Below are 7729 nucleotides of genomic sequence, written 5' to 3'. Positions count from 1 at the left end.
CACATTGCCAGTGTATTTTTGTTTGTTACTTTGCTTTGCTTTGTTATAAGTTTGTCAGTGTTATCCTCAAAACAACTGTGAGGGCACTTTCGGTTTCAAATCAGCAAACCGCATATACACCTAAGAGTTTTCAAGGACAGAAATTTGGGGGAGATAGTTTACACTCTTGGACCCAGTCTCTGTGTGGGTGGACACGAAATGAGGAGGGTTTGGGGGATGCTCCTTTTCATGATGAACTTCTTTGCATTTCATGAGGAACTTGGAGATAACGTACCCGTATGGATAGATGATGGAGAATCCCTGAACAGGACTTCTGTTAGTAAAAAACACCCATTCTTGTTTCTAGGATAATTATGAATCAGTTGACAAGTTTTTATGATTCCAAAATAATGAGAACATTTTATCATGCTACAGATACAAGTTCTTTTCCAGTGCACATGGTCCTTCCACCAAAAGATACCATAGGACATTACATTTCAAAAGATTGAGATATTGCACAGTATCTTCTCTGCCCACAATTAGAGATAACAATAATACCTGGATAATACATAAGATAATAACTAAAAATGTTGCATTTTTATAGGCATATTTTGTGTTTGGGTCCAATCATTTGAATTATCTCTATATTCTTTAGAGCTATTATAAATAGGCCTTTCCCACTGGTTTATTTTGAACGTTGTAAAATGGCACCATTAGGCTCATAGGAGTTATGGTATTTGCATTCATTCAGAGTGCACCTGGCTGTGGTGTGGGTGACAGATCATCAAAAGAGATAGCTATGAGAGCAACAATTAGGCCAAGCACTTTGGTTTTGTTTTTCCAGGTAGCATATAAAGAATCTTTGAAATTTTCCCAATTTTTTTTCCACTCTGCCAATTTCTATCTTTTAATTGCTGCACCTCTGTAATTGATTAGCTAATGTTAGGCCTTCAGTCTACCATTTATTTTTTGTTTTCTGTTTGTTCTGATTTTAGTTTTCTTTTTCTGACTCTGTATGGGTTACTTTAACAGATTTTAGAATTCCTTTGTTTGTTTGTTTATTTTTTGGGTGGGGGCAGAAAATAATTTTTAGTGGGTTTTTTCCTTACAAATACATCAGAGATCTGCTAGCACTGGATGTGATAATCCTGGGCCACAAAATTGCACACTCCTTGGCAACTGGTCCAGTGATGGCAGAACCTTTCATCTAGCCTTTATTGTTTACAATGAGCCCTGCATTATCTTCCAAATAAAGAAACGCATATTTTCTCTGGTAAGACTTTCCTTGTTGAAATACCACCGCTGGCTGTCCCTTCTTTCTGAGCTCTGGCTGCCTTTTCTGACCACGGCCGGCTCATCTCCACACCAGCAGCAGGAAGTCTGTTCAGTTGTCCCCAGAGGTGACCTACAGATGTTTGGCTCCTGTGTTGTCAGCACAGTTGATCACGGCTCCCAATGGGAGACCCGGGGAATCCCAGAATTTCACACTGAAGGACCCACCACATCCCCGCTTCGACATCTTGAACACCGGAAAAGGATAGAGAAGCTCCTTTTTTGTTTATCATTTTTACTGAATGTCTGCAGTGTTTTTGAGGGTATCACTTTATACAGGTTTCCCCAGTATCCAAAAGTACAGCATTTTTGTGAAACCTTTTGTCAGCTGCAAAGGCATAAAGCAAAGAGTATTCGCCACTTTCCAAAAGTTCATGTTCAGTCACTTTGCTTTTACAAAAGACTTATATTAGTACGTTTTCACAAACTGAAAGAAATTCAGCAGATTTTTGCTTTTATTAAAAAAAGCCATTACTGTATTAATATGTTTGCACATTAATGTATGTATATGGGATACATATTATTTATAGCTTCTGATTTGACTGCTTTATGCTTATATTATATACATGTATTTGTGTATATACTTTTTCTAGTGGTGTCAACATTTACTAGTTAGAATGAAATACAGGAACTTTATCTTTACATTCTTTGCCCTCTTCCATTTATAATATAATTATATTAAATAAATATTAAATTTAAAAAGTTCCTCTATGTATATTGAGAACCAAATTGGAGTGTTACAATTCTTGCTTCAGCTGTCAAACACATATTTGCTCATTCTATTGTTCTTTCTTCCAACTTTATGTTTTAAGATTCCTTTTTGTAAAAAAATATATTTTATTGATTTTTTTACAGAGAGGAAGGAAGAGGGATAGAGAGTTAGAAACATCGATGAGAAACATTGACCAGTTGCCTCCTGCACACCCCCGCACTGGGGATGTGCCTGCAACCAAGGTACATGCCCTTGACCTGAACGGAACCTGGGACCTTTCAGTCCGCAGGCCAACGCTCTATCCACTGAGCCAAACCAGTTTGGTGAGATTCCTTTTATAAAAAAATATTTTCTTCCTGTTTAGAGGAAGGAGGCATGCCTTATTGCCAACAGGTAGGACTAGAAGTCCAGTCCAGGCTACCCAGTTGGCCTCCAGGGACACTCAATGGGGGAGGGGGAGTGACTTCTCTTTACTGCTGGACGGAGTTTGGGAGTTCATGATCCCCACTAAACCTTGGCTGATATTACCCCTAGTGTCCTGTCATTATTCTAGTCTCTGGGTCCCTAGCCTGTCTGCTGTTTTTCTCTTTTCCTTTCAGAGTCTTCTTATGATTTTTTAATATATAAATAAATTATATATTTTTATATATGTAATTTTTAGCTGTATTTAATAGAATGCATAGAAGATATGTCTACTCCATCCTTATAGATGTGGAAATCTTAGAAACTATGTGATGATAATGAAAGCATAACATGTCAGAATTCATGAGATGCAGCTAAAGTAGTATTTTGTTGAGAAATGTGTAACTCTAAAAACATATATTAGAAAGTAAAAATGATCTATCGTTGATTATCTAAACCTCTACCTTAGAAAACTAGAAAAAGAAAAGCAAATTAAACTCAAAGTAACTAGAAGAAAGAAATAATAAAAATAAGAGCACAATAAATGGAGGAGAGAACAGAAGAATGAAAAAATCCATTGAGACTAACACCTCTTTCTTTATGAGATCAATACAATTGAACCTCTAGCTAAACTGATTAAGAAAAAAAAAGAGAAGTAAATTTTCAATGCAATCAGTTCTGATATACTTGTTTTGAATTGTGAATTCTTTCCATTATAATGGATACACTAAGGAACACTTTGAGGGCAATGGATTTTCATGTTTACTGGTGTGATTCTGTCCTCAAGAAACACTAGGGGAATGCAGAAAACTGCCCCCCACTGAAGGCACGCCACCTAGGAAGACACAGTACACACACAGACACACATACACTCACACACACAGACACACACACACACACGTGCACATCTCAAACTCTTACCAGCTACCTCATTTCACCACATGTGTGAAGAGCCACACCCACCCACATCTGGTGTGGAGACTGTCCAATTTTAGATCATCTTCCATCCCTTCATAATAACTCACAAGCTGCAACCCTTGTGATACCCACTTCTACATTTAAGCATCAGGTGTTTTTTCAAGGTAAAGTGCCATATTTGTTGTGGTATTTATGTATTTTTTAACCATTTCACATGTGTTAGAACTGCTATTGTTTTTAATAGATTCCTCTTTTTTTTAATCAACGTTTTTGAATGTTGTAGTACCCTTATCTCCATTTTCCCCAGAAGCCTTGTGATTTTTACTATGTAATTTCGCATAGACAGTGATTTTAAGATTATATATGTGATATTATAGCAAAACTGACTATGCTTTATTGGATAAAGTAAATTTAATGTTCATAATAGTACAACCAGATATTATGTGCCTCCTGATATGTTGGCATATATGATCTAATCCTCAGGTAAAGAAAAACAGAAAAGAGCAAAAAAATTTAAATGACACTGAGGGGAAACTAATAAATGCAAACTATTAAAGTCAACCCAATAATTGGCTTGGTCTGATTGAATTCTATTTTGAAGAAAACAATTATAAAATACACTTTTGGTAGCACTGGGGCAATGTACTAGAGACAGGGTGTTATATGATATTATGGAGTTATTATTTTTAAAAGTAATAATACTATTGCTACTAAATCACAAAATGCCCTTAATTGGGGGACATAAAAGCTTAAATATTTGGAAGTGAAATGACCTGATGTCTATAATTCCTTTAAAATATTTCAGCAATTCATATAAATATGTATGTGTGTGTACATATAGATGTATATACACACACATATATAAATACATGTATATGGAAATACATATGAAAATATAAGAGCAAATTTGGCAAAATGTTATGGATGTTCATCATACTTTTTTTCACTTTCTGTATGTTTGACATTTTTCATATTTTATTTTTATAATTTTATGAAGTTGACATGCAAGAGGAATTGAAATAGATTTCACCTGCTCTTATTTACAGAAAATCCATGACTTCTGGGGTCCCTCTAGATCTCAGGGTCAAGTTATCCTGCCTACACCAAGTGGACAGAGCCCACCCTCTCATTGCCCTGTGTCTTCCATTATACAGAGCGCTCAGCTCAGGCAGCCTGTGCCCATCTTCGGGATTCCTTGCATTCCTCCAGGACATAAGACTCCCATTGTATTCCCTTGTCTGGCCCCCAAAGGGAAATGTAGCATACCTTTCTCTCTCTTACTTTTTTTCTTTGAAAAAGGGATCAAATCAGAATAAAATCTGAAGAAGTCTATGGAGTTCTGCTGAAGAGACAGTGTTCTAAAAGTTGGGACTTAGGGGGAAAGTCCTTCATGCCTTACGCCAAGACTTCAGCACAGAGGAGCAGCCCAAGGGGGAGGCAGAGCCTGGAGAGTGACTGTAGAAGGGTATGTCCGGGGCTGCTTTCATGCAAAACTGGGCACAGCTAGGCTCTCTCTCCCAACTCCTTGTCAGCTCCTCGGAGCTGCTGAATCAGAGCCAGGCCTGAAGGAAGCAGAAACCTGAGCACACTAATGCTCAGGGAGACAGCTCATGTGCATGCTGGTGCAAGGCACACAGAGAAGTCTCAGAGATGAGGGGCAGAGGGAAAGGGACCCGGGAGGAGGTAGGTATATTGAGGAGTGATTGTGGGACATTTCTGGTATGTTTTGTTCTCTTTTAATTTTTCACTGGGAGAGGTGATTAACTGTTATGCATCCAAAAATAGTTTAAGCTAAACATAGCATAGCTGGCAGAGGTTGTTATAAAATAGAACTTGGGTGTGGGAATGCTGCCTCTTAACTGTAATCCTTCCTCTGGGTAATACCATGTCAATGCTATGAACTCAAACCAAGGTCATCCTTGAGAATCAAGTGCAAGGTCTCATCTCTTTAATTAAGGGGGAAAGTTTATTCTCATGGGTATGCAAACTGGCTAAAATTAGAGTGATCTTTTCTTTAGTAACCATCATCTTTGTAAAGAGGGGAAGAGACCACTGTTAAGATTTAGTGCAGATTTTCAATTTTATGGACAAGGACTATAGAAGTGATTGACCCAAACTCACATTTAGTTGGTGGTAGAGTAAGACAGTTTGGTGCTTTTCCTACTATAGCACATGGTTTCTCTCAATTTAGAATTTTTCCCCCACTGGATTTTGATTAAACATCAACACAGATGGAATAGGATCAAAACTCAGAAATTTTTCATTGGCCTAATCGAAATCCTGTAAAACTTTGATTAGGTTCTTCGAGACGGAGAGAAAAGTATAGTTGGCAGATTGTAGGGACACAGAAAAATAATCAGAGCCTCTAGTTAGAGGCAGGTGTTGCCCTGTAAGCAGTCTAATATCAGGGAATGCTCAGAGATGATTCCAGATGTGCCATGCAAAGATGGTTGGGTACCGGTGAGAAGGTAGGGAACCAGTATTTCCTGGCTGTATGCATCATGGAATGACACAAGCAACCATTACAAAATAGGCAATATGGCTCTGGACCCACACTAGGTACAAGTAGAAGAAATCCATTACTGCCTTCAGCCTTACTCCAGTCCATCCTGCATATTTTTCTCTCAATAGAAATTCCTTGGACAACTCTATTTGTTTGTTTATCTACTTACTTTTAATTTTAAAAAAACATTTTATTTTTAAATAATTTCAAGCATGCAGAAAATGTTGCAAAAATATTGTGAAGTATTCCCATATACCCTTCACCCAGATTCCCAACACGACAACATTTTACCAAGTTGATTTTATCATTCTCTCTCTTGGAATCATTTGAAAGTACATTGACATTAATATAATTCCTCTTTATACCTAAATTCCTCAAGGTGTATTTCAAGAAACAAGGACAGACATTCTTTCACATAACCACAGTCCAGTTATCAAAACCAGGAAATTACCATTCATTCAGCTGTTATCTAATCCATAGACATTCACATTTCATCAATTGTCTCACTAATGTGCTTTGTAAGAAAAAAATACATATATTTCTCTGGTGTGGAATTTGATCTAGGTTCACATTATGCATTTAGTTGTCATGTCTCTAGTTTCCTTTATATTCCTCAGTCTTTTTCATGCCTCAGACATTTCTGGACAGTTAAGTTGTAGAATTTCTTTCAGTTTTGGTTTATCTGATGTTTCTTCATCATTGTATTTAGGATATACTTTTTGGGAAGAAATACCACAGAAATAATGATGTGTTTTTCTCAGTGCATTATTTCAAAAGGCAAATGATATCTGTTACCTATTATAGGTTATATTAACTTTGATACTTTGGTAAGGTGGTGTCTGTAAAGTAACTTTTTTCCCAATTAGTAATTAATAAGAATCTTGTGGGAGATACTTCCAGACAATATAAAATTCCTGTTTCTTATCAAACATTCACTTCTTGATTTTGGCATCCTGGTGATTCTTGCCTAAAACATTATTACTATGGTTGTTGCCAAATTATTTTCTAAGTCCATCATTCCTTCCATATTTATTTCCATTATTTCTTCTGTATCCATTAATTGCCATTCTACTATAGGGAAGAGATTTCTCTTCTTTTTCATTTAATTATTTCTGTATTTACTAAGTGTGGACCCATGGATTCTTAACTGTATTCTGTGGGTTACAATCTGTACTGTCAATATTTATTTTGAGACTCAAAGTGTCCTAGATGGAGTCTCTTCAAACTGGCTCCTTATTCATATTCTTTTAGATCATCTCTATTTTCTGGCCCAGCAAGATGTCCCAGGTGCATCCAGTGGACTTTCCCAATTCCACTCCTGAAATCTTTCCTTTCTTCAAAGAACCCCGATTCCTTTCCGTGGAGAATGGTATTTAGATTCCACAATCTGGGCACTAAGTTTGCTTATTCGTACTGGGGTGCCCTGAATAACACTTTTACACGCCTAGCTTTCAGCATTTCACTTCTGTGAGACTTGCGGGGCCTTTCTGCTAGAAGACACGAGGGTCCGCTTTTCCCATCCCAGGCCAGTCCTGGTGCTGCCTCCTGTCTTCCAGGAAGAAACTCCCACCTGTTTGTTCTCGTTTTCATAGTAACATCCCTTCTCCTGGTGGCTACACGTTTGGATGCAAAGTCTTCTGAGTCTTTCTGTCCAACCAATCTCTACAGCAACTTTGTATTTTGAGCCCAAAACTAAGAAATTGCAACACATGGCCTCCTAAGCTTAAATAGACTTGTGGGGAGAATGAATGGAACCAGCTATTTGAAATCAGGAAGTCTGGGAATTTTAGCCATCAACAAGTACAAATCCCTCACTCTTCTTTGAATGGGGGCATAGATGTGAAGAAACAAAATGGCAAATGTGGTTAGAACTCAACTCTCCC

The 7729-nt window shown here is 37.4% G+C and overlaps 1 pseudogene across 1 annotated transcript; it reads right to left on the bottom strand.

Moving 5' to 3' along the window:
- Window positions 1-1084: 1084 nt before the first annotated feature.
- On the bottom strand, window positions 1085-1498 carry LOC308528451 (large ribosomal subunit protein uL14-like; annotated as a pseudogene). The gene has a single exon. The product of its transcript is annotated as a large ribosomal subunit protein uL14-like (transcript).
- Between the last annotated feature and the right edge of the window lie 6231 nt (window positions 1499-7729).

The sequence above is a fragment of the Myotis nattereri genome (assembly GCF_964212035.1).
Source record: "Myotis nattereri genome assembly, chromosome: 12".
Classification (NCBI taxonomy): Eukaryota; Metazoa; Chordata; class Mammalia; order Chiroptera; family Vespertilionidae; genus Myotis; species Myotis nattereri.
This window is presented reverse-complemented; position numbering and strand designations above follow the sequence as displayed.